Below are 25,298 nucleotides of genomic sequence, written 5' to 3' on the forward strand. Positions count from 1 at the left end.
AGACAGAGATGAGTCAGGCTAGTGAAGAGTCACAGGTGTCTCCCCCTCCAGCTGTGACAAGCTCCACTCCCTCTTATTCTCCCAGAACCAGAAGAGGCATGAAGTGGGAGGAGCAAAGACTTGGGGGTGGGGAACCCTGGAGAGGATGGGACTTGGGCAGCTGTGGGGAGGCAGGGACTGTGTCAGCCTGACACTCCTGTGCATATTGTGTTTTGGCTAATAAAGAGTCAACTCTAACTGGCACAGTGTGATTTACTGCTGGCTCGCTCCTGACATCTATCTGGCGATGCCAGGGATTAAACCTGAGACCTGACTGAAATCAGGACCATGGTGCTGGGGTTGCAGCAACACATACCATCCAACCCAATTTATTAGGATCAGATGCTGGTCGTAAAATAGTAAGCTGCCTTCACTCTCTGACCGTCCTCATGCTAATAGGACACAATCAACAGTAAAACTTAAAAGCCTCATTATTGCCTCAATCAGTTGCCAGAGCAAGGTGGGTCCAGTCCATGAATTATCCTGGCGGATGATATCATCCCTCCTGCTTGGGAAAATGAAGAAGAAGAAGAAGAGTTTGGATTTGATATCCTGCTTTATCACTACCTGAAGGAGTCTCAAAGCGGCTAACATTCTCCTTTCCCTTCCTCCCCCACAACAAACACTCTGTGAGGTGAGCGGGGCTAAGAGACTACAAAGAAGTGTAACTAGCCCAAGGTCACCCAGCAGCTGCATGTGGAGGAGCGGAGACGCGAACCTGGTTCCCCAGATTACGAATCTACCGCTCTTAACCACTACACCACACTGGCTCCCTGTGAAGGGAGTCCCGGGGCTCTACTGCTCCACGTTCCTCCTCTGCTACGCCACTGTTTGCCGCTTATATTTCATTAACCGGGCACCTCAACAAAGCACAACACAGCACAGCGCACAGTCTTAATCTGGAAAACCGCCTACTATGCATAGCATATGATATCAAGAGTTTCACGGTTTGGTTTTATATTGAAATCATGTTGACTGGCAAGGAAGCCCTGGTTTGTGAAGACGACAATAAGCAATTGACTATTCTAAATGGAAAAGTGCAAAGGAAAGAAATTAAGAGCAAGCAGCCCTGAGCAACTGAGCTTGTTTATGCCAGGAAGGCATGCTATCGAAGTTTTAACTTGCACCCAACTTGAAACAGGCCTTCTTGCTCCCGTCAAGGTGAGTCATGTTATTTAAATGTACCTCAAAAACTTACCATCTGCTTGTTAGTCTTTCTGCTTCCTTAATTATGCAAATAAAGGATGACGATGATGCAAGCCAGATTCAAGCCCTGAATTATGCTCTGTTGGTGTTGAGAAGGCCTTCCCTCCCTGCTTGCTTTCTTCAAAAGCCAAGGCAAAACAACCTGCTCAGTATGAATTCTTTTGATCGTGGGCTCGCAAAAGAACAAGCGCAGAAGTGATTGGGTGAGATGAAGATCTCATTAAAAAAAAAATTCCCCAATAGGTATTTTGGCCTAATTGGAATGCGGCGCCTAACACCTGTCATGGCTGATGTTCTAATCAGCCATTCAGTTGGCAGGATAACCTAGGAGGACATCCCAGGGTTAGAGCAGCATTCGCACTATCAGAGCCATCTCCCTCAGCCAAGCTTCACTCCAATGACAACCTGAAGAATTTCAGCACAGGCAGAAAGCAGGTAACGGAAGCATCCCTATCTCTTGCCTGTTGCTATGCAGCCAGTTGCGCAGCAGCCAATTACCAGCCAGGGAAGGGAGAGGAGATTCTGACAGGTGTGCCATAGCACTGGTGGGCAAAATAAGCAATTCCGCTTGCATGTTTTTTTAAACACCCAACCGAGCATTAAATCAAAATGTTGTATTAATGAGAAGGAGCCAGCAGCCCTGAGAGAATTTCACAGTGGCAAACCCAATCAACCCCTAGGCAGTGTCCTTGTGCAGAATACAACCTCGTGTGAGAAGGAAGCTGACAGAGTTAGAAGGTCTGCCCCAATTTGTCACTCTGCATCCCTAGGCAGATGCCTACGACCCCTACCCCCCCCCCCCGGCTTCTAGAAGAGCCCTAAACACATTTAATGTGTTTTTCTCCCTGCCTGTTTTGGGCTGATTTTATGGCACTGTGTTGTAATAAGCATTAGGAAGAACTTTCTGATGGTAAGAACTGTTTGACAGACTCCCTTGGAAGTTTTTATGCAGAAGTTGGATGTTCACCTGTCAGGGATGCTTTAGTTGTGATTCCTGCATCGAAGAGGTTGGACCAGATGATGCTTGTGGGTCTGGTCCAACTTTGCAATTCTATAATTCGAGGCAAGTCTATGCAGATTAATGGGTGGGGTTATGAAGCTAGGCAATGTTTCCTTGGCTTCTTCCCCTGCCAGATAAATCTTGAGATATCTTTTTGCCATTCCTTGAAGTGTCCAGCACTGCTGATCACCGGTATCAACTGAAATACAATTGTACCTCTGGATGCGAATGGGATCCGTTCCAGAGCCCCATTCACATCCTGAAGCGGGTCCGCTCGGTTGGGTGTTTGACGGATTCTTCATGTGCGAGTGGCAAAACCTGGAAGTAACGCACTCCGTTACTTCTGGGTCGCCACAGCGCGCAACCCAAAAATACTTATACCGAAGCTACTTCAACTGTATGACTGTAAAAATAAAATTCTTGGCAATACATTCATTTTTATCACTGATATTCTTACACAAAGTCTCTACCAGAGAGGAATGGCAAGCCAAGCTGATGGACTGTGCCAAAATGGCAAAGCTGACTGGAAGGCTCAGGAACCAAGAAGACACAAAAACTTTTTTTAAAAGAATGGGAAAAATTCATAATCTATTTAGAAGACCACTGCAAGCAGATGAGAACATGAGCAGGATTTTAATCTCACTTGTAATGTAACAAATGCTACGGATAATAGGGTTGGATACAAAATATAGAACATGGAATAATATGCCATTGTAAATGTTGACAATTGGACCCATGGAGGGGATGGGCAGAAGTCTCAAGATTCAGAGTAATCTCTATATATAGAATTGTATTTGGATTGTTATAAACTTTTATTTGTAAAATCAAATAAAAATGATTTACCGGGGGAAAATATGAAGCTAGGCATTGTTTCCAATGCGCCACACAAGGTCCACAGGACTCAGCAGCTGGTCTGCAAGCTACAACATCATCACAAAACACCATTGCACACCAGGGTTGACTTCCCTTTCCCATCACGTACCTGCCACAACAATGGGCCTTATGTTATTAAATATGTACTAGGATACCGATAGACAATGTATAGATTTCTTTTGTTAATTCAGAAACAAGAATAACGCCCCCCCCTATACAAAGACCATGGCACTGCAATCTATTGCCCAGCTTTGGCCTTGACATACATGAAATGGCCTTGGCTCCCAAATAGCTTGCCTGTGACTTGCAAGATGCTGATACGCAAGTTTTTATTTTTATTTTGTGCAGTTCGGCTATTTTCAAGTGTATGAGTGGGGGAAAAATTGCAGATGTATTCTTTTGATAATTCTACTGTCACAATGGATGGAACAGATGGCGTCAAGGAACTTAAGGCTCTCTGAAAAACAGGGAGAGAGGAAGGAGTGCTAAGAGACAGAAAGACGACAGCTGAGTGCTTGGGGGGGAAATGAGTTATTGTTACTGACATTTCTCAGCTAAAACAAATTGAGGGGCTAACTGCGTGTTCCTAGGGATGTCGTGGGCATATTAAAAGTGTGTGTGTGTGTGTGTGTGTGTGTGTGTGTGTGTGTGTGTGTTGCAAGACCAGTATGTGAGCACCGGTGAAGCAAGTGGGGCCCTACCCATCTTGGGATCACCAAAGGCCACCCACAACTGCCACCTTCAATTCTACACATCATTCTTCTGCAGCCCCCCCCAAAACAAAACGAAACAAAGAGCCAATGGCCCATCTAGTCCCTCATGTGGCCAAGCATGTACCTGCAAGCACTGTGAGAACACAATACTGGACTGGATGGGCCACTGACTAGATTCAGCAGGCTCTTCTTATATTTTCACCTGGGACAGGAGAAAGGAAAGTCAGAGGTGGTGAAAGTAGCAGCACCAGCTTTTTCCAGCTGAGCAGGGAGTCGGGAAGGTATCTCGACATCCCCAGTGTCAAGGGTATGTTGTTTGCGTCCTTTTTCCACCCGGGAGAAGGTCCTCCCGCCAGGGATGCTGGGTTTATTATCCCACTCCTGTCTCCAGGATGGAGGGGCGCTTGACTGGGGAGCTGGAATACCTGCCTTTGCCACATCCACTGACTCTCCTGCAGCTCTGCGAGCACCTCTGAGCATTTTGTGAACGCTCAAGCCAGATGCTTACAAAAATATAACTCTTTGGGTGCTCCTGTATCCCTACACATTATGCACGAACAGACCATATCATATCCCAGCAATAAGTGAAAAGTAACATTGGCGTCGACTTCCGGGTTGGCGCCATCGATAATGGCGGATTCCCTCTGAGTCTCTGAGGGACCAGCTCCGCGGGATCGGGTCTGACCGCTGTGGCGAAGCAGGGGCCCTTTAAAAATCACAGGCGGGTGAAGCCTGTGAACGTGGGGACTCGGCGGGCACCTTTTGCGCCCCCCCCAAATTGCGAAAGGAACCCTTTTAAGGGCTCCGGAGCAAGACGGGGTGAGCGGCGCGGTGCTGAGAGTCGACTGCTTCTTCCGTGGAGTGAAGCCGCATAGCCGTTATCGGAAAGTGCTGACTTCTTCCTGGGACAATTTGACTTTGAAAGTAACTACCCGTGAGTAGGATTAAATTGGATTTAAAGGGGAAAACAAGTAAATTCAGCACCGAAGCGGGAAGGTATAAACAGGAAGTCTGCCTTCCTTTCTTGTAAATAGATCAAAGCAAAGAGACTGTAAGCGGAAACTTGAAAGACACTTGAAAAAAGATTTAAATCTCAACATCAGGAAAGTGATCTCCCCTCCGGATTGCAGGAGAGGAGGGGGGAAAGGTTTGAACTGTATTTATCTGCAAAAAAAGGGGGAAAGGGAAGCTAAAATCCACCGCTTAAAACCTGGGAATGGACTGCCCCAAGATAAGGAATGCAGCTCTGTGGAAAGCCTGTCAGTAAGCAGAGGATTTTTGACAGCTAACTGCAAAAGAGATACAGTGTTTCTGAACCTCTCCTGGTTTTAAAGTAACTGATTAAGTGCAACTGAATCTGTTGTTTTTATGTGAATTGGGGGACCTATAAGGACTATTTTCCTCTTTTAAAGTTGCAAGCTTTGGCTGTTACTGTGTCCCCCTAGAGGAGGCTTGACATTGTTACAATAACAACTGGGCTAGAGGAACTTTCCATTTCAAAACAAATTTCAGCTGTGGGAACGACCTTGGACTCTCATGAGAGTGTTATGGCAGATGGAAGAGGAAAGATAGAGTTGACGCAGGAAAAAACTACTAGGTCTGGCAGACCCTATCGGACAGATACTGCGTTGCAGCGAAGGGCTTCAACATCTGGTCCTTCTGGAATATCTGGAATACCAGGGGCCGCACCTCCACAAGTTAAATCAAAAGTTATGTCGTCTGAAGACGTTTTGGCAGAAGATCTACAGAAAGAAGCAGAATTCGGAGAAGAGCCAAAAGCACTGGAAAAAGGAATTCTAGATATAGCAAACTTATCTTTTGGATTCCATGGTCCAGAGAAAGTGACACCACTGACAGAACAAGAACAGACACTTGGCGCAGTTGGAGGTAAAGCGAAGTAACCCCATCATGGCTCTGCAACTGTTAAGTTGGAATTGTAATGGTCTAAATTCTCCTCGGAAGAGAAAAAGTGTTTTTCATTTATTAAAAAAGGAACAATTGGACTTGATTTGTTTACAAGAAACACATGTAACAAGGTTACACAGGAAATTACTGACTAATAAGAGATTGGGACAGGAGTTTATTTCATCTGACAAAGTTAAAAAAAGAGGAGTTGTGATTTATGCAAAGGAGAGACTATCACCGAAATTTATTTTTAAAGATGACCAAGGAAGATTTATGGCAATTGAAATTCAAGTTCAAGGAGAGAAATTTTTGCTAGTAGGAATTTACGCACCAAATGAGGGGAAAGCTGAATTCTTTAAAAAGTTGCACGAGACCTTATTGGATTATTTGGATTACAATCTGATCTTGATGGGGGACATGAATGGAGTAGTATCTACAAATATGGATAAGGCACAAAGACAGGTAGTCACCAAGGATGGTAGACTACCAAAAACATTTTTCGAGATGACAGACAACGGAGTGTGTAACCTGAAGCGTATGTAACCTGAAGTGTGTGTAACCCGAGGTACCACTGTACTTTTTTAAAAAATATGTTTTTTATTAATTTTCCAATAAAGACAAATTTATAACATCATTAAACATCCAAAACTCATCACATATCTTTTTTCCTTTAGACTTCCATCAACATGTCTGATAATTTTCCGAAATTATCACAAATCTTCACATTTCTTGATACCTCTGTACTTTTAAAAGCAAGCAGAATGGGTATGCTGTTCTGCCCCTTTGAACATAGTGTGTAGCTCAGCCTGTTGTAACTGAGAGATCCCAGTAACAGCTCTCTCTTTTCTTCATTTGAGTGCTCAGCTGTCACACTGCTGTCTTGAAGCCCTCCTCCCTCTCTTGCCCTGTTTTTCAGAAAGACTTAAGTTCCTCAGTGCCATCTGTTACATCCATTGTGACAGAGGCTGACATAAAGTAAAGGTCAACGTTTCGGCGGAAGTGAGAGGTTGTGCAACAAATGGTTACAGAGCCTTGCGAGAGGCAGGCAGTTTGATTCTTCAGAGCCTCACTTTTCAGGCATCTTGGTATGTGCTTTGAACAAACTGTTTTCTTCCCGTCTTCCTGTTTCACCTCCTCCCACACGCCAAAGGAGCACTTGCAGAACAATCCTACGCACATTTACTCAGTTAGTAAGCTCCATTGAGTTCAGTAGGGCTTACTTCCAGGTAGGAAGATCAGAGAATTCTTGCAGAAATGGAAATGGGAGCTGAAATTGCCTGTGTTAGTTTATTTGTTGCATAGCCGGAAAGGAAATTGATCCAGCAAATACGATTGGTATTTGCTGTTATTGCTTTCAATCTGCAAACAATATGTAATTGAAGACTCCCCCCTCCCATCCCGCAAAACACCATTTACACCGCGTTTCCTTTGCACATAAATGAATGGTGTGGAATAAGACAATGATTATATAATTACTTCTGCAATTATGTAACATTCTGCTACAGCGGACAGCGAGATGAGTAATGTAGCTTTTGTTGGAAGCTGGACTGCAGTGGAATGGAAGCAGTGCTCCTGCCCTGTGGAACACCCTCCCATCAGATGTCAAAGAGATAAATAACCATACAACTTTTAGAAGATTATCTAAAGGCAACCTTGTATAGGGATTTTCAAAAAAACAAAAAAAAGTTTGATGTTTTATTATGTTTTTATATCGATTGGAAGCAGCCCAGAGTGGCTGGGGCAACCCAGTCAAATGAGCGGGTGTCAGAGACCAGGCTGAGGGGTATGCTCTGATGAGGAATAGTGGGAGTCTCCCCCTCGCCCTGCTCCTAAATAGGATCCTGAAGCTGCCCAGGAGCAGTGGAGCAGTATAGATTTGGAACAGTGGTTTGCAGAGGGGCATAGTTCTGAAGACAAAAGTTGGGACAAACTGGGGGGTGAACAGCAAAGTGAAGGAGAACTGGAAGAGAGAGAGAGCTAACAGACTGTCTCGCTGGAATGTGTCCAGCCTATCAGTCCAGGGTCACGTAGAGCAGATAAGATGGCTACACAAAAAGCACAGTGGTTGTGAGATCAGGTTGCAAGACACAAAAGTGACTAGAGGGGAAGTGGGTGGAAACCTTAACTGGGAACACTGTCATTCTGAGAATGGCTGCTTTGTTCTTTTGCTGTGATCATGAAAGACTTTTTAAATGGTAAGTGACTCTTTTTGCTTTGTCCTGCTTATTTACAGCCAAAGGGGGGAAGGAAGCCAAGTCCCTGAAGCCTAACAGCAGGGTACAAATAATAATATCATCATCATCATTAGATGGGATGGCGCTGTGGTCTAAACCACAGAGCCTAGGGCTTGCCGATCAAAGGTCGGCGGTTCGAATTCCCGCAATGGGGTGAGCTCCCATTGTTTCGGCCCCAGCTCCTGCCAACCTAGCAGTTCAAAAGCACATCAAGTGCAAGTAGATAAATAGGTACCGCTCCAGCGGGAAGGTAAACGGTGTTTGCGTGCACTGCTCTGGTTCGCCAGAAGCGGCTTAGTCATGCTGGCCACATGACCCGGAAGCTGCCTGCTTACATCCCTCCTCTGAGGTTGGTTGTGGATAGGATGGCAGCCTTAAGGCTCATGTTACATTTATGGAATGGGAGGTCCTTTTGCAAAACTCTTGTTCACACTGTAATGGCAGCATCAGAAGCAAAGGTGCCCCCCCAAAAGACCTTCTCATAGCAATATTGCTCCCTCATAGTCCAGCAGGGTCAGCGTGGGTTGTTTTGCCATTTGAGGTGGGCAAGCAGTGGTGAGCATCATGCTCCTCAGAGCTTGGATCTGCCACCTGAGGCACCTGCCTCACCTTGCCTCATGGGTGGGCTGGTCCAGCTTTCATAATCTCACCTTTGCGCTTCTGGGAGAAAGTGCGCCGTTGTTGATTCCATACTGCAGATGTAAAGCAAGAAGAAGACACAGGATGAGATTGTGGAATTCTGGAACATATCATTTCAGATTGCAGGTGGGGCATAAATCTACTGGACAATTTCACACAGTTTGCTTAAAAGAGAGAAACTGGTCTGATTTGCACTTCCTGGATCACAGGCGAGAAACCTATGGCCCTCCACATGCTGCTGGACTCCAGCTCACTTCATGTCTATCTAGTGGACACAGTGGCTGAAGCCAGTGCGAGCTGGAGTTCAGAAACATCTGAAGGTCACCCTTGTTCTAAAACAGATGCAGATTAGAATGCTGTTATCCATCACTGCTCACACATCTCTGAATTTTGCAATATAATTCTTGAGTAGAAAACTGTTCCAAAATGTGTATAGAAATGCATATTTTAGAGTCAAATCTGCAATTTCTTTATATAGAAAAATCCATGTACAAAAATGTGCATTTTAAGGGGGGGGGACAGAATCAAACCAGCATTTTGGGCGGATTCTTAATGAAATCACAGATGGATGCTGAAATGAGGGAGAACAGACTTTTTGATGAACTCATGCAAAACCTGACATGAAGCAGAAATAGACTGAGCCATGCATTCCCGGAGGAGTGTGTGGCATATCTTGTTTTTCAGTGCTCCCCATGGAGGGGGGGGGACTCTCTGCATATAAGCAACTAGTGTATCAAGGAGAGGGATATTTGAGGATGAGCTACCCAAGACAACTTCCTGTTTTTGCATTCATGAGACCAGGCCACTGCCTGGATGCTCACCCCTCCTCATTTAAGGTCAAGTATGTCCAGTGAATGCAACATGTGGCTTCTTCTAGACTGAGGTGCTATTGATCAGTGATAGGTCATTCTTAAATCATCATGAGCCTCAGTTTGTAAAAAACAACAAAATTTTTTAATAATAATAATAATAATAATAATAATAATAATAATAATAATAATTTATTATTTCTACCCCGCCCATCTGGCTGGGTTTCCCCAGCCACTCTGGGCAGCTTTTAACAAAATATTAAAATACATTAATCTATTAAACATTAAAAGCTTCCCTAAACAGGGCTGCCTTCAGATGTCTTCTAAAAGTCTGGTAGTTGTTGTGCGCTTTGACATCTGGTGGGAGGGCATTCCACAGGGCGGGTGCCACTACCGAGAAGGCCCTCTGCCTGGTTCCCTGTAACTTGGCTTCTTGCACTGAGGGAACCGCCAGAAGGCCCTCGGCGCTGGACCTCAGTGCCCGGGTAGAACAATGGGGGAGGAGATGCTCCTTCAGGTATACTGGACCAAGGCCATTTAGGGCTTTAAAGGTCAGCACCAACACTTTGAATTGTGCTCGGAAACGTACTGGGAGCCAATGTAGGTCTTTCGAGACCGGTTTCATGTGGTCTCAGCGGCTGCTCCTAGTCACCTGTCTAGCTGCCACATTCTGGATTAGTTTTAGTTTCCGAGTCACCTTCAAAGGAAGCTCCACGTAGAGCGCATTGCAATAGTGCAAGCGAGAGATAACTAGAGCATTCACCACTCTGGTGAGACAGTCTGCGGGCAAGTAGGGTCTCAGCCTGTGTACAAGATGGAGCTGATAAACAGCTGCCCTGGACACAGAATTGACCTGCGCCTCCATGGAGATTTTTATTGCTTTAGGTCTGGGGAGAGGACCTCAGGCCCAGGAGCCCAATGTGGAGGCCTAAGGCTCTCTGGCCCTTGAGACTTTGCCTGAACCACATCCATTTATGAAGCCACATTCTTCTCCCCAGGACACCCACTTCATTGCTTCTGCTCCATGCCCTCCCTGAATGCTTTTGCCTGGCTAGAATTTGTCCTTGAACTGTGTGATAATGCCTCTGGGTTGTTTGGACAGAGGATGGTGAAGGCTGTTTTTGTGTGTGTAGAAGCCTCTGACTTATGTGGCTGGAAGGTAGCATTTCTCTGCCAATTTTGGTCTTTAGCCTCACTCACAACTGACATGCAGCCTCCAGAAGGTCCCCCAAGGGAATATGAAACCTTCAGGCTGAAAAAGTTTCTCTAGCCCTGGCATTCAGGAGTATTTTAAAAATGTATTTATTTAAAGTTAGCTGTGCTTTGGTTTTAATGCCATTTTTCTTGTTTCCGACCTGTCATTCACAGGCCTTGGTGGTTTACAGAAAAGTGGCCTAATCATCAGCTCCAGCAGGTGCCACACACTGTAGGCAGATTAATTTGAGAGCAGTGGTGGGTTGCTATAATATATCAGCAACAGTTGCTGTAAATAAGTAAGAAGCGAGTCAGACAATGGTCTTGGCATGCAAATGGGAAAGCTAATATTGCCATGTTTCTCCTTCTGGATATGCTGGTGGGGTGGGGCCAGTGAAAATAACTCAAGATGGGAGCACCCAGTACGGCTTGGCAAATCCTCTCCCTCCCCACTGCTTTCTCTGCAGATCAGTTCTTCTTTCAGCCTCTCCATGACCCAAGTCGCTCTTACTCCAGTGACTAAGGCTGGGACAAATGGGACATGACAAATGAACATGAAATTCCAGTTGCAGGGAGGAAGCCATTGTCAGGGAGAGTCAAACTAGGTTATTAAGTCACAGGGGTAAATGGAGCCCCAGGACTCATCGTATGCCTTGTTTTGAAAAACAATCGCAGCTCCAAGTCACAGCAGACATCCCCCACATTGCCGTACACATGCACAAGTCTGTACATTTGTGACAGTAAAATCAGTGTAGGGCCACAGAGTAATCTCTCTGAGCTCCCTTTGGACAGCTATGACTGTGAAAGGTGTGGATTTGCATAAATACGCCTTTTCAAAGGCATTAATGGAATCTCATGTGGCTGGTTCTGTCTCTTATGAGTTCGTGTTTTCCACTCAGTCAGCTCTGAAGTCTAGTAGACAGCATAATTTAGAAATCTCTCTGGTGAGATGCAGTTGGCAACATGTGTGTGTCTCTCAGGGAAAGAGTTACAGCTCCACCCATCTCCTTTCTCCATGAAGGGAACATGCATCTCACCAGAAAACAGGGTGCCAGTTGGTGGTTCTTAGCTATCTTGGTGGCCTTGCAGGACTGAGGTAGGAAAGCACCATGTTGTCAGACAACAACTACCATCAACCCTAGCCAGCAGGGGCAATGGCTGGGGATGATGGGTAGTTGTAGTCTAGCAATATATGGAGTTAACCCAGGCCTGTTTGATGCTGGTGGGATGAGTTAAAGAGCAGGAGGTGGACCCTTTTCTACCATCCTTACCGCAGATGACTTTTTTTGTTTTGTGGTACTAAGAGTGGATGGCGTGAGTGGTTTGGGAGCTGCACGGTCAGGGGAAAAACAATGTTGTCCAGGGCTGTAAAGACTGCAGAGAGAATAATTGGGTGCACTCTCCCCACCTTGGACCAAATCTATGCTTCCAGGTGCCATAAGATAGCTGCAGAGATAGTGCAGGATAGTGCACACCCCGGAAATGATCTCTTTCAGCTTCTGCCTTCTGGAAGAAGGTTGTTGTTGTTGTTTTTTAGTCGTTTAGTTGTGTCCGACTCTTTGTGACCTCATGGACCAGAGCACGCCAGGCACTCCTGTCTTCCACTGCCTCCTGCAGTTTGGTCAAACTCATGCTGGTAGCTTCGAGAACACTATCCAGCCATCTCATCCTCTGTCGTCCCCTTCTCCTTGTGCTCTCCATCTTTCCCAACATCAGGGTCTTTTCCAGAGAGTCTTCTCTTCTCATTAGGTGACCAAAGTATTGGAGCCTCAGCTTCATGATCTGTCCTTGCAGTGAGCACTCAGGGCTGATTTCCTTAACAATGGATAGGTTTCCTCAGTAGCATGTTGGACGCCTTCCGACCTGAGGGGCTCATCTTCCAGCATCATAACGTTTATATGCCTGTTGTCTTTGTCCATGGAGTTTTCTTGGGATACTGGAGTGGCTTGCCGGTTCCTGCTCCAGGTGGATCACGTTTGGTCAAAACTCTCCACTATGACCTGTCCATCTTGGGTGCCCTGCTCGGCATAGTTCATAGCTTCTCTGAGTTATTTAATCCCCTTCGCCATGGCAAGGCAGAAGGTAAAGGTAAAGGTACCCCTGCCCATACGGGCCAGTCGTGTCCGACTCTAGTGTTGTGCGCCCATCTCACTTAAGAGGCCGGGGGCCAGCGCTGTCCGGAGACACTTCCAGGTCACGTGGCCAGCATGACAAAGCTGCTCTGGCGAGCCAGCACCAGCGCAGCACACGGAAACGCCATTTACCTTCCTGCTATAAAGCGGTACCTATTTATCTACTTGCACTTAAGTGTGCTTTCGAACTGCTAGGTGGGCAGGAGCTGGGACCGAACGACGGGAGCTCACCCTGCCATGGGGATTTGAACCACCGACCATGCGATCGGCAAGTCCTAGGCGCTGAGGTTTTACCCACAGCGCCACCCGCGTCCCGCAAGGCAGAAGGTACAGGGTTATAAAAACTAGGACTAGCCGCCTGAGAAACAGTTTCTATCCAAATGCGATTTTGCTTTTAAACGCAGTGTAAGGTAGTCTCTATGGGAGTATATTGTATTTAATTACGGGGTATCAGAGTTTTTAGGGGGCTAACCAGGCTGGGACAGCAGGCTTGTTGGTTTCTGAATGTCTGGTGTAGATTTTATGACAATAAGTATTTTAAACATAAAATATAATTAATTGAAAGAACAAAAAATGCACGAAACAAGGTGATAATTTGCTGATATTTTTATTGCAAAGAACGCACGGTGGGGAGACGTGGGGAAGTCCGGTTGGATATGAAAAAATGCTTTGAAAAGATGATTTTTTTTCTTCTTTTTTCTTTTTTCTTTTCTGTTGTTCTTTTGTATGTCTGACTTTGTATGTCTATCTGGAAAAAATGTAATAAATTTTTTTTTTATTAAAAAAAATGAATGTCTGGTGTAGATTTTCAATTTCGTTGTTCTGTATGGGACAATGACAATAAAGATTATTGTATCGTATTATCGTAAATGCCTTATTCTGAAGAAAAATATCTGTTTGCTATATCGCTGAGATTTTCCTCACTGGCATGTTAGAAGACATCTGGGGTTGATTTGGGACCCGAGGTGGGCTGGGTGAGATGGTGCTGCAATCAAGAAGAAGTGGCGAGTAGCAGGGTAAGAAAGCCCATTCTGGCACAACACTCCTTTGCTTCACATGCCACCCCCCCTCCACTTCTCAGGAGGAAAAAAATATGTGTGGGCTAAGATTAGTGAGCTCGACTGTCTAACTTGATCTTCTATGTAAGACATTGGGAAAGCCTTTTTTTTTTTAAGAGGGAAAGAGGCACTGGACTAAAAATGCACTGAAAAATAAATACTTCAGCCATCCATTCCTACTCAAAACCAGTACATTCACCACCTCCACATTGCCAAGGTGCATCTTGTTGCTTCTTTAAAATATATGAAACGGGTGCTTTACCTGCTTTGAAATTTGTTGTTGTTGTTGTTGTTGTGGCTGCTGCTGATTACCTGCCCTTAGCCCCAAGGTCCCAGACCGGGTTACAGCAAATAAAACACAATGTTAAAAACTGTTTAAAACAACTTATGATCCCAAAAATAAATACACTGTGCAAGATACATTGTTTGAAATATAACATATTCTTTCATATCCATGCCAAGGTAAGTTTCGCCTGCTAAATATCTGTGTGCTAGGCAGGTGTTAGGCAGAAGGCAGAAGGCAACACCTAGGCAGGTGTTAGGCAAAAGGCAGAAGGCTCTTTTATTTAACATTTATAAGATTTACAGCTTCTTGAATGGTAAGAACCATTTCTCAGTAGTCACACCCATCCTGTGGAACACCCTCCCATGAGAAGTCAAGGAAATAAATGTCTATCTGACTTTTAGAAGACATCTGAAGGCAGCCCTGTACAGGGAGGTTTTTAAATGTTCAAGGTTTTTTGTGTTTTGTTATTTTGTTGGAAGTAGCCCAAAGTGGCTGGGGCAACCCAGTCAGATGGGCGGCATATAAAACAACAACAAAGAACAGAAAAACTACAACAACCTCTTAGTGCCTTGAAAATTTACCACCACACTTTATCCTATTACTTTAATTTATTAAATTTGTATACCACCCTTCATCCATAGATCCCAGGGTATTTCATGACATAACATTCCTATTATTTGGTCCCTTACAGAGCAATCTTATTTACCCTAAAAGAATTCTTAAATGTTGCCCTGTATTTGGATGGTTATGAAGAGTGATGTTAAGTTGTGGGTGAACATATCAGACGACACAGCGATTCTTCAAACAGCTCTTCTTTATTCAGATGCCAGAACAGAACTAACTGAGGAGCTCAGTCAGCCTGCTTATATAGAGCTCCAGAACAATTGTAACTGTTGCAACTTTCTAAAACTATCCAATCACAGAACGTCACTTTTCGATCCTTCATTTGCATACAAACTATCCAATCACAGAACGTCACTTTCGATCCTTCATTTGCATAACTATCTACAGTATCCCCCTGCTGGCCCAGGGTGAGAACATCAGTACATAACAAGTGACACAAGACTGGCGAAGGGTTTGTGGAGGGAACCACTGAAACAAATACAGTGGTACCTCGAGTTACATATGCTTCAGGTTACATACACTTCAGGTTACAGATTCCGCTAACCCAGAAATAGCACCTCGGGTTAAGAACTTTGCTTCAGGATGAGAACAGAAATCGCACTGCAGCGGCGCGGCAGCAGCGGGAGGCCCCATTAGCTAAAGTGGTGCTTCAGGTTAAGAACAGTTTCAGGTTAAACATAATGTTTGAGGACTGGGAAAGATTTTGGAAGAAAGGGGTGAAGTTCACCGCATGTACTTTGTTAAAGGAAAATATTATGAAAATGATGTATAGATGGTATTTGATACCTGTAAAATTAGCAAAGATGTATCATAATTGTGATAATACATGTTGGAAATGTAAAGAAAAGAAAGGAACATTCTTTCATATGTGGTGGACCTGCCCCAAGGTGAAAGACTTCTGGGAAAAGATTTATAATGAATTGAAAAAAATGTTGAAATATACATTTATAAAGAAACCAGAGGCCTTTCTTCTTGGAATAACAGGTTCGGAATTGCCCAAGAAAGATGTTAATCTATTTTTGTATGCCACAACTGCGGCTCGTATTTTGTTAGCTAAAAAGTGGAAAACTCAAGAATTACCAAGAGTAGAAGAATGGCAGATGAAGATGATGGATTGTATGGAGCTAGCCGATCTAACCGGAAGAGTCCGCGACCAGAAGGAGGATGAACATCACGAAGAATGGAAGAAATTTAATGATTATTTAGTTAAATTTGTTAAGCTAAAATAACTGGAAATAGCGTCTAGATACTTAAAGGGCTTAGGATTGTATCTATGTTAACTGATAAAATAATATGTTTAACACAAGAAGGAGAAGATTTAAAGATGTTAATGTTTAATTTAAAGGGTATTAAAATTGGGATTTGGGAAACCGTAATAAGGATATGCAATGAAATTCAACTAAGGGGAAACGAGGAAGTCGTTTTACAAAGTAAATAACTGTTATTTTCAATAAGGTTATGACTTATGTTTGTTATGTGTTGTTTGTTTTATGTTTTTGTTTGTCATTGATATTGTAAAAACTAATAAAATTTTTGCAAAAAAACAACAACAAAACAAAACAGTTTCAGGTTAAGAACGGACCTCCGGAATGAATTAAGTACGTAACCAGAGGTACCACTGTAAGCAAAATCGGTTGCAAAATCGGACGCAATGGAAAGATCCGTCGTCTATCCCTAGCAGAGAATCACCTTATTCGCTTCATCCAATTTGGTTGCTGTGTGAGAAGCAGTATTTGATGTGAGTAACATGAAACGTTAACAAGCATGTACTATGCAAATGCCACCTACCACTGAGATTGGAAATAGAGTCAGAAGTGTTTTGGGTTGATGGAAGAAGCAGCACACTGTGGTGTGCTCTGGCCTCAAAGGCCACTAGCACATCAGGTAATTAGCACAGTGATGGACTGAAATACTTTGTTCCTTAAGATCCCCTGGCTCAATAAACCTATCTGCTTTTTAATAAGTGTGAGATACATAGAGGGAGGGAGAGAGGATATTATGCAAATGTACTAAAAGCTTCCTCTTTTACTGCCATTATCTCTTCTAATACTATGGTCCCGTCTCAGTTTTTCTTTTAGTTAAGCAACAGAATCCACTTTGTGTCTCCTGAAAACTACACGCTAATTGGTTGCTCTTTTAGCTAATTAGGGCATATTTTATGCAGCAAGGAAATGATTCCAAATAGCTTAACCATTATTTTGTCATCAAAAGTAAAGCCATGAGGGAGACAGTATTAATTAAACTTCAGCTTTCGTTAGGAAAATGGCAGGGTCATCCCCAACCTGCCACTTCTAGGGTTGTACAAAAGTGGTTCGATCCATTCTGATATTCATTCACACTTTCCTGTGGCATTTTCTGTTCTGCTGCAGTGGATTTGTTGTTAGTTTCTCCTGTTTCGTGATCAGCTGATGCGAAAATATGTGTATTTTTACCTATATTAGAACACACATAACAGGCATGCATGTCTCAGCCATCAACAGATACTTAAAAATCTGTTGTCTTCTCATTTAGCTTTTTATAGCAAAAACAAAGAATTTGGCAGCACTTTAAAAACAGAGATAATGAAGTCGTCTATGGCTAGGGATGTAATGTTTCCCCTCCCATACTGCGTTGGTTGCGATGAGCATTGAGTCTACTATGCGGCACTTTGACTTTTGCTAAAACCTCTGTTATTCTTCTCTTTATCCACTGTGGTTGAAAATTACATAATTAACGATGTAATTAATTTCAATGCATTTCAGTGAAAGGAACACATAAAAAGAATGCAGCAAATAATTATTTATGAAACATTTGCAGACTAAAAACAACAACAATAGTGAGTGCTGCGCATGTTTGATTGCATGATTTCCATTCCTAACTTCAGAAGATCATAGAAGATGTGGAAATTTCAGCTGCCATTTCTGTTTCTGGCAGAACTCTCTGACACCCCTACTGGTGGCCAATCACAAAACCATCTATGGCTGCAATTCTAACCATCTGTTCAGAAGTAAGTTTAATTCAGTCCAATGGGGTTTACACCCAGGTAAGTAGGGTTAGGATTGCAGCTTGCCTTGCTCACTTAACCACATATATGACATGTCTTATCGCAACATTTTCTTTCATAAATGCATATTTTAAGCAGAAAATTTCTCTGCTGAAACAACACTCCAGCTAATTTAACTTTTAGATGTTTCCAGTATACATGATTCTGTGTTTGACAGCTTTAAATCCCCTGTTTTGTGCCAATGTCTTCCTGCCACGTGAAGCAGAACAATAATGAATGATGTGTTTAATCGGTTTTTAAAAGCTATGGAGATTTTCCTGGGAGTAGGGCGAGGATGCTTTTGAAACAAAATACTTAAAACAAAGATTTAGGGGGTGGATGGATGGTCGAAGATGAGCAGTGAAATCTGGTTATTTCTGACAAAGAAAAAGTCTACAGGTAGCAAAAGAAATCATATATTTCTTCTCGATACTGAAGCACCTTGCATTTTCAGCATTCCTAAGCGCCTGATTTTGGAGCATCTTCATGATGATTGCGACCCTGCAGAAACAGTGCTGCGTCTTTGACCACCTGTGACCTCAGGCCACCACACCACTGCATGTACTGTATTTTTCGCTCTATAGGACGCACTTTTCCCCCTCCAAAAATTAAGGGGAAATGTGTGTGCGTCCTATGGAGCGAATGCAGGCTCCTTGGCTTCAGCGATAGCAACGTGAAGCCTCCAAAGCGCAGAGGGAGAGCTCCCTCCGACCCCTCTCACCGACCCCTCTCACTCTCCAGGCTTTAGGGATAGCTGCCTGAAGCCTTTGGAGCGCAGTAGGAACTTGCACTGTGCTCCGAAGGCTTTGGGTTCCTTTTGCTGAAGCCGGGAGAGCAAGACTCTCCTGGCTTCAGCAGAGAAGGAGAGCTGTGCAGCGCCCCTTCAGCTAAGTGGTAGGAGAAATAGAAGGGGCTCTGTTTCTTCTGCCGCTTCGCTGAAGGGGCGTTGAACAGAGGGGGAAGATTTTTCCCCCTTGTTCTCCCCCTCTAAAACAAGGTGCGTCCTATGGTTGGGTGCGTCCTACAGAGTGAAAAATACGGTAATTAAATTGAACACTTGGGTAGGGCTATGCACGCTCTAAGCAAAAATACTTTGATACCACTATTTGAAAGAAGTGTTTGATGGAAGAATGAAAGGACTAGCAGTACCCACCTCTTTTCCTTTTTTGGTTAGCTTGCAGAGTATGTTGTCATGGATATTAGTCTTTGCTCTGGAGGAGATTCATGCAGTGAGTAAGGATCATCCCACCCCACACACCCAGCCTCTCCATTCCCTTAATGGAATGTGGTGACGTGTAATGTTTCTGTTGTTTTGCATGCAAGTGACCTATGAAACAATCCATGAGTGGCAACTGAATTTATACATGTAGCAAAGACCTCTCTTTCCGCTTCTTCTTTGCCAGCTTGGCTCAAAAGCAAACACTGTCCAAATGAAATATTACCAATGACTCCAAATTTATTTTTGGTTCTTTGGACAAATGTTGAAGAGACCAATACTTCCCTGTGCAGGAATTCTGCTTTGTGGGTTGCCGTGGAAGTAATTCTGACAGAATTAATACCGTTTGCTCAAAGAAAGGAAAGATAAGAAGCAGGGACAGAAGGCATCAATAGTCAGACCCAACATCAGCACTTGAAATCCTTGGATAGCTGCTAGAGCCTCAGTGCTTTTTATTTCATGTGCCTGGTGCTCCTAGAAACTGTGTCTATCTGAATAATCATAGTTTAGAAGTCCCGGGCCCTAAGGAAGTCAGATTATCCTCCACCAGGGTCAGGGCCTTCTCAGTGATGGCTCCGACCTGGTGGAATGCTCTGTCCCATGAGACCAGGGCCCTGCAGGATTTAACTTCCTTCCTTAGACAGAGCTATTCCACCTGGTTTTCAATTTGAACTTAGCCTGATCTTTTATTCTCCTTCCTTCCTTCCTTCCTTCCTTCCTTCCTTCCTTCCTTCCTTCCCTGCCCCTCTCCTTTTTATGAAGATTACCCGCTCTGGGATCCCACAGCTAATTCTCCCCCGGTCTCCTTGTTGGCCCAAATAGGACTAATTTAGCCAGCAAGCCCTGGTGATCATCTAATGTTTATTGGATGGATTTCCCCCCTAAATTGATTTTTGAATTCTGAATTTATTGTTATTCACGTTTTATACTGTATATTGTGCTGTTTTTTGTTGCATCAATTAAGTGTTTTAAATTTGTTGTTAGCTGCCCTGAGCCCGGTTTTCTGAACCGGGAAGGGCAGGGTATAAATAAAAAAAATATTTATTTATTTTAAATTACCACAATCCTTGGGCATTGTGGGAAATTTAAAGGGGCAGCATCCAATCACTTGTCCAGTGACAGCTTCCCGGTATCACTGCCACATGAGCCTGCTAGGGCCGTCCAGGTGAAGAGGGGGGCTAGATGGACAAATAACTTGTCTCCTGTTTAACAACAGCTTATGAGTATGCCTTAAGCCTAACAAGACCAAAACACTGAGGTATAAAACAAACAGAGCAGCAAGCTAAAACAGTTGAAACTGATAAAATTTGGAACAACAAACAAACAAACAAACAAACAAACAAGAGCAGGCAGGGAGGGGATGGGCTAAGATGAACCCACTGGGTCCCAATATGGTCTTACTACCATTGTGCAACAGAGTCAGGCCCATGTGTGGCAGGAATGTTGGTTCAGTGGTGGCTCTGCTGCTTTGTAAAGCCCCACCAACATGGTGGGAAAATTTGGATTATGCCCTAGTGTTGGTGCCAGGTAAGCTTCCCTGGGGAGAGCATTTCGGAAACGAGGTGCCACCACTGAGGGTGCCCTGTCTTGGGCCATCACCCGCTTCATCTCTGAACCCAAGGAAGGGGCTCAGTCAAGATCTCATCATGTTCATATAAAGCATCTATGGATATCTGCCAGTTAAGTCTAAATTCTGCTGACAGAATAAACCAGCTGTGTGTAGAAGGAAATGGTATCTATAGTAGGGTGATAAAGAGGTATGAGGGTATTAATCATCTTATGTGTCCCACCTTGATCAGTCAAATGCATGCCTAACTCATGGCTTGCTTTTGAATTTCCTTATCAGACACTGCACACACGTTTATAAGCTTTCCTTCAGAACCATAAGTATTTGAAACTTTTCTTTCTTTCTTTCTTTCTTTGAAGACTGAGAGTCTGAAGATACCAAGCTTTGCACCAGATGCCGTATTTTGCACTCTGTGTACAGAATACACAGAGTCCCATTTGAGTGCATATTTTTATCCACATCACAAAATATTGTTCACCAAGACCTAAAATCTATTATAATGTCAGAAGATTGTGTTTAAAGAGAATTTCTTTAAAGAGGAGAGTGGGAAAGTTGCTTTGCATCTTATTGTCCCATTCTGCCAAGTTTATTTGGGCTACCTGCCAAATTACACTCCAACGAACCTCCTCTGCAAAAGCCTTGGCAGATCAGCACAGGCTGTTCGGAGGGCACAGGATTTGAAAGACAGCAAAACAATTTTAAGTGCTCAGTAGGTATTCAAGGAAGCTAATTATAATGGTGTGTATAGACCATATGGAATCAGAATCAGATAATGGAATGATTCTTGATGTCTTTTCAAGATACCACTCATCCATGCTCCATAATCATTGCCCTGGCATACAAAACTTCATCCCACAAAAATCTATCTCCAGCACTGACTTACCATTATAAATAATCTTACATTCAGCCGAGATGCAAAAATTCATTGCCAACTAAATTTTAATGAGTACTTTCTCCTGTTGTGATTGACATTAGATCTTACTTTCAGAACAGAATGCACAACACCATGATTTCACCAGACTGGAAAAACACACACACATCTATTACAGTCTAGGACAGGGCAGGGATAGCCTAAGACATCATGTCCCTCCAGATGTTGTTGGACTAATCTCTGACCATTAGGCACACTGACTGGGGCTGATGGGAGTTAAACAGCATCTGGAAGGGCCAGCCCAATAAATTTTGGCACCTGAGGCGGACCGTAGAATGGGGTCCTCCTCCCTGCCAGGGAAGAAAGGGTGAGGGAAAATCTACATCAGGAACAAGAGGTGGGGGAGAAAGATCTACATCGGGATCTGCTGCCCCAATGGACCCTGCAACCTGAGGCAGCCGCCTCACCTTGCCTCATGGGTGGGCCGGCTCTGAATAAAATTATATGTTGGGATCTGCTGCTCCTGTGGATTCTGTCACTGAGGCAGCTGCAGCACCTTGCCACATGGGTGGGCCGGTCCTGGCATCTCGAATGTCATAGGTTACTCATCCTTGACTTGGACAAATGGAAACAGATTCCCCTTTTTCTCTAGCTTAGCGGTTCTCAACCTGTGGGTCCCCAGATGTTGTTGGACTACAACTACCATCATCCCTGAGCTCTGGCCTTGCTAGCTAGGGTGATGGGAGTTGTAGTTCAACAACATCTGGGGAACCACAGGTTGAGAAAGGCTGCCTAGCTCGACAGCATAAAAGCCACAACTGCTTTCCACCCTGTATAATTGTGGCTGTTCTTGATCACTTTTAAAGCCATCTGACATGATGACATAATCATGATAAGACCAGAATTTATGCATGACACCATCTTATTCCCTGATGGACTGGTGTTTTCTGGAATGCCAATCCAGATAACAGGGGGGAAGGGGTAATTCTCTTGCTCATTTGCTATGCTTTTTGTAGTGAAATGTAACCCAGAGACACATTTTATCAGTCAGCGATTCAGGGTTTTAATAATATATAAATGTGCTTCTCCTTTTTCATTTGATTTGGCATGTGGTGCATGCTCTGTCCCTCTCCTTCTTTTTCTCTCCTTTTGTTTCTTTAATCTGAAGAAGGAATTAGCCAAGGGAGAGATTCCTAGGTTCCTTATCACTAATGTCAGCAAATCAAAATAAGAAGTACCGTACAAACAAACAAACAAACAAACAGGAATAGGGTTTTCTGAACATTTCAGTGTTGTTTCTTCCCTAATTTCTGTCTTGCTCCTTAATCTCAGTGAAAGATGAGATCCCCACACACCCACTTCTACAAAAAAAATGAACAATTCTTGTATACAACATGCATTCATTTTTATATAATATTATACACATAGCCTCCAGATTTTCTAAAGCAAACAGTACATTAGCAGATACATGTAACAATGCAATTATGTAGAAATACAGATTTATTAACGCACTTGTAAATCTGTGCTATGGAAATATAGTACAGCAAAGGGCTTGACACGTTTGTAGGTATTATACATAATAATATAATATAATATAATATAATATAATATAATATAATATAATATAATATAATATAATATAATATAATATAATATAATAATATATGGGGGCCATCTCTCCCCCATTTTCTTAAATCGGAGTCCCCAAAAATAGGGGTTGTTTATACATGGGGGTGTCTTATAGAGGGGAAAATACGGTAGATAGATGGGGGGGAGAGAGAGAGAGAGAGAGAGAGAGAGAAGGAGAGAGAGAGATGAATGAGAAACTTCCTCTCATCCTCCTCTCCCCAATAGGCAGGGCACTGGGGTAACATAGTAATACATTAAGAGCAACTAAACTGCCATGCAATGTAAATACTTCTTTGCACAAAAGCCCAGCTGGCAAATGTATACTGTGGTATCCAAATATTTGCAGAATCAATAGCTGCAAATCTATTAAACAATCACCACTGTTAGCATTGGGAATTTTATTCCCACACCTGACACATGGCCTAATTATAATCAATGGTACAAGAATCAGAGGCCTGTAACTGTTGGACAATCTCCCAATAATGTTAATTTCTAGAACTGTGTGCAGCTTCTCTTTAATTTTTTTGCCCCAAGGCAATGCAAATATAATGAAATACGTGCAATGCATATTCAACCTCACTTATGCATTTGAATTTGAGCATGGACTTTATTCTGCTATATTTGTAAGGAAATTAATTCAAGCAGAAAGAAATTGGGTACCACAACCTCTATACCTTTGGTCTCCATGTAAGGGCACAAAGCAGATATTACTGGGAGATGACATTTGGAAGATATTTCTTAACCGCATGAAAAAAAGCTAACTGAAGTCACTTCAGTGATCTATTTAGGGAAAGGCCATATTGCAAAAAGTTGCAAAGTTGCCATCAGTCTGTCTCTGGAAGAGTAAGTCTTCAGAAGTAAAGTCAAACAATTGGAGAGTTACAGTTACTGCTGTGGTTTTAGAGACCAATACAGGACAGAGATGTTTTATTACAGGTGGGACAGATGAAGGCTTCCGGTTTTGCTGTCATAGGTAGGTAAAGGTATAGGACCCCTGGATGGTTAAGTCCAGTCAAAGGTGACTATGGGGTGTGTTGCTCATCTTGCTTTTCAGGGAGCCAGCGTTTGTCCACAGAAAGCTTTCCAGGTCATGTGGCCAGCATGACTACTACTGGCACAATGGGGCACAATGACGGAAGCCAGAGCACACAGAAATGCCATTTACCTTCCCTCTACAGCAGTACCTATTTATCTACTTGCACTGGTATGCTTTCGAACTGCTAAGTTGGCAGGAGCAGGGACAGAGCAACGGGAGCTCACCCTGTCACGCAGATTCAAACTGCTGACCTTCCGATCAGCAAGCCCAAGAGACTCAGTGGTTTAGACCACAGCGCCACCCACTGTCAAAGGTGCAGCTTGGTGTTTCTTTTCTCTGTGCTCCTCCCAGTGATCATTCCTCCTCTGGTCGCTGCTGTGACTATACAACCTGACCCTGTGTTTCCAGGCATTGTGGTCACCCGCAAGAGATTCTCACGTTGGGGTTAATGTTGTCAGACATGTCATGTTTGCGGACATCTTTGTAACTCAGAGTTGGTCTGCAAACAGATCTGGTACCTGAAGCTAGCTCCCCATAGAGTGCATCACACACACACACACACACACACACACACACACACACACTATTCAAAATTAAAACAAAACATATTATCCAGAAACATATCATCCTTATCCCCCCCCCCCATTTTTCCTTCCTCGTCCCTTTAGCTCATCTCTAAAGGATTATGACTCAAGTTGGCCAAAATTCTCTCCCTTCCCCCCTCCCCCCACATCCCCAAGCTACCAGCTGCAATTTTTGGGGGGTCTTCTTTTTAAAACAGCAGCACACGACTTTTGAGCTGCTGAAGGGTTTTTATCAATGAATTCCAGAACTTCCTCTTGCATTCGTCCAGCTTCATTCCTACCCATATTTCCAACTTCCTTTGAGTTTCTGGGGTGGGGAATCACTAAGACACCCTGCTATACAACTGACAGCTAAGCTGGATTGTCTTCTTGTCACACCAATTTCCCCAGGACACACGGAGGAAATGACAGCTATTCTTTGTTCCCCTTCTCTTCTGCTGTCACTTCAACAAAGAGCTGGAGCGATCTCTAATGCACCTTCAAATTTGGGCACATGGATTTTCCTTGTCCCCGTTCTCCAATTATCACTTGTCATGTGCAATATGAATGACTTCCACTTTGTCTTATTGTCCAAAGAAATGTGTTCTCTTCAAATGAGATACAGTGGTTTTCAAAGAGCCAAGCTATACATTTGCTCTGAATGGGACCAGCCGCTGTGAGA

General features: G+C 43.6%; 1 long non-coding RNA gene across 2 annotated transcripts in view; it reads left to right on the forward strand.

Moving 5' to 3' along the window:
• Positions 1 to 572: 572 nt before the first annotated feature.
• The window catches only part of LOC310707539, a 152,930-nt gene continuing 128,204 nt past the window's right edge, over positions 573 to 25,298 (forward strand). For both annotated transcript variants that reach the window (XR_014526557.1, XR_014526558.1), the window contains exon 1: positions 573 to 673. This is a non-coding gene — a long non-coding RNA (uncharacterized lncRNA). The remainder of the gene's footprint in view (positions 674 to 25,298) is intronic.

This window comes from Podarcis liolepis, assembly GCF_965112155.1.
Source record: "Podarcis liolepis genome assembly, chromosome: 5".
Classification (NCBI taxonomy): domain Eukaryota; kingdom Metazoa; phylum Chordata; class Lepidosauria; order Squamata; family Lacertidae; genus Podarcis; species Podarcis liolepis.